Here is a 3,198-nt window from a genome sequence, read left to right on the forward strand (position 1 = left end):
AATAACTTATCCATAAATTCGTCTAGATCATTTTTAATGTTGAAGCTTAATTTAGGTAAATAAATATAACTTTCGTTATTTACATTTACTAAATTAAGTGGCAAGGGTTAAATACCTAATTACATAAAAATGGTTCTTTTAACTAGGCTCAATATTAAAAATACTAAAGTTACATTTTAACTTTACTAATGGTAACAATCCATTTCACTAGGGGCTCTACATTTAAGCAAACACTAGGGAAATTTAGCTATTCATTACACTAGGGGAGACATAAAAATATAGATATGCGAACATAATAACAACGCTAATTTTAACAGAGTAAACTTACTAAAATATCTTCACTTGCATTAACTTCAAATGGTAGAAAAATTACAATAATAACACCCCTTTCACGCGTACAATAACACCCTTTATCACGAACAATACCCCTAAATATTACAACTATTTTTAACCTTGAACTAATAGAGTAATAAAAATTACAGAATAATAACTTGCGTATAATTGTATGAAAATATGTGTGTGTATAGTAATTTTGTGTTGTAATAATGTGTCTAATCTTGTATCCTCCTTTGTCTCTGAACGTACTCTCTATTTAACATGTATTAGAAGTAGTAGGTGAGTCAAAAAGATCCATTTGCTGAAGTACTAGCCAAAAGAAAGGTTTTAAAACTCCAAAAGTAGCCGCCCCTTATCTGATGAATGATTAAATTCGGCCTAACATTACACGATTCGTGTATGGCTACACTATTCGTGTAAGAACAAATATTCTACACGATTCGTGTAGACCTACACTATTCGTGTAAGAGTAAAAGCAGTTTTCTTTATTTTTCTTTTTCGTTTGTTCTCTGATGACCTCGTATTGACGTGTACTGACTTGGCACTTTACATTTGAACTCTTTTCTTCATCTATCTTGTACTTTCATTCGGATAAACGTTTCTTGATATAAATCTGGTTAAAACTATCGTTTTATCGTCAAATCTTCAAATAGCGAGCTCTTATCCACTTTTGTCGTTTTTCTCGTGAAATGCGCATTGAATGTCTTTGTAGATGATAAAAACCTATGAAATATAAGTGATATTGCGTCGAATAATATGTATGTTTAGAGCAATATCAGCACTCCCTTTCGACCTTTGCCTAGGGAAGAGTAAACTCTACAAGTGTTGCATTAGTGACTATCATCATTATTATGCACTTTCATACTAGTGAGTAAATCATGGAATCCATTGTGGAACCTAGGAAACCACTCTAGGTCAAGCTAATTAAAAAGCCACAAACACTATAACATAATAGCTAGTTATAATTGCTCTGCTAATTTAAACCAATTATGTCTTAGCAAAAATGAGTTGCATTGCCACCTAATGTTACTATGTCTAAACAAGATAAAGTAAAATTAATTCGACATTAATAACCAAAAATTAAGGGTAGGAATTGGAATTTGATTTTCTTTGGTTTTCATTCTAAAGGCTCAGGCTGCTAATGGTAACTAATTAATTCTAGTACACAATTGTGTACTAACGACCTGGGTGGACTGGCTTTCAAAATGGTGTAAAATAAAAATGGTTAAAAGTCCTAAGGTGTTTCTTTATCATTCATGTTACCTAGAATACAACAATGGGATCTCATTTTCATCCTTTCTTTTCTCTATGAGAATACAATTTCTTAAAGTTAACTACCCAGGTCAACAAGGTCAAATGCATTCAATAAATTGCCTAACACTATCATTCCTCACCGGCCAAGTTCAAAAACTTCCAAGTTAATTCTTAGTAACTATGGGTACTCTCATGGGTCAACATCGCACGAAATTAAAAATTTGACCACCTAGGCACTTTAGAATCATTTGTTTCATAAAACCTCAAAACAACCATCCTTTTCAAGCTAAGCCAAATGTGAAAATTTCCTTCCTCCCCCCCACACTTAAGTCATGCTACGTCCTCGTATGCATGTTTAGAAATTATTTTAGATAAAAATGAGGAAATTAAACAAAGAGGAAGAAGAAAAAGAACAATATTACCCGGGCTTAAAAGGACTTCCCAATACAATTGTGACACGTACACCAACTCCCATTTCATCACACAACATGTTCCTTCCATCCTATTTGAAATGTCCCGTTCTTATTGATTAAAAACGTTCCATATTAATTGATTTCATTGCGAGGTTTTGACCTCTATATGAGACGTTTTTCAAAGACTGCATTCATTTTAAAACAAACCATAACCTTTATTTCATCAATAAAGGTTTAAAAAGCTTACGTAGATTATCAAATAATGATAATCTAAAATATCCTGTTTACACACGACCATTACATAATGGTTTACAATACAAATATGTTACAACAAAATAAGTTTCTTGAATGCAGTTTTTACACAATATCATACAAGCATGGACTCCAAATCTCGTCCTTATTTAAGTATGCGACAGCGGAAGCTCTTAATAATCACCTGAGAATAAACATGCTTAAAATGTCAACAAAAATGTTGGTGAGTTATAGGTTTAACCTATATATATCAAATCATAATAATAGACCACAAGATTTCATATTTCAATACACATCCCATACATAGAGATAAAAATCATTCATATGGTGAACACCTGGTAACCGACATTAACAAGATGCATATATAAGAATATCCCCATCATTCCGGGACACCCTTCAGATATGATATAAATTTCGAAGTACTAAAGCATCCGGTACTTTGGATGGGGTTTGTTAGGCCCAATAGATCTATCTTTAGGATTCGCGTCAATTAGGGTGTATGTTCCCTAATTCTTAGATTACCAGACTTTAATAAAAAGGGGCATATTCGATTTCGATAATTCAACCATAGAATGTAGTTTCATGTACTTGTGTCTATTTTGTAAATCATTTATAAAACCTGCATGTATTCTCATCCCAAAAATATTATATTTTAAAAGTGGGACTATAACTCACATTCACAGATTTTTACTTCGTCGGGAAGTAAGACTTGGCCGCTGGTTGATTCACGAACCTATAACAATATATACATATATATCAAAGTATGTTCAAAATATATTTACAAAACTATTAATATATTTTGATGTTTTAAGTTTATTAAGTCAGCTGTCCTCGTTAGTAACCTACAACTAGTTGTCCACAGTTAGATGTACAGAAATAAATCGATAAATATTATCTTGAATCAATCCACGACCCAGTGTATACGTATCTCAGTATTGATCAC

Source organism: Rutidosis leptorrhynchoides, chromosome 5, assembly GCF_046630445.1.
Source record: "Rutidosis leptorrhynchoides isolate AG116_Rl617_1_P2 chromosome 5, CSIRO_AGI_Rlap_v1, whole genome shotgun sequence".
In the NCBI taxonomy this organism is placed as follows: domain Eukaryota; kingdom Viridiplantae; phylum Streptophyta; class Magnoliopsida; order Asterales; family Asteraceae; genus Rutidosis; species Rutidosis leptorrhynchoides.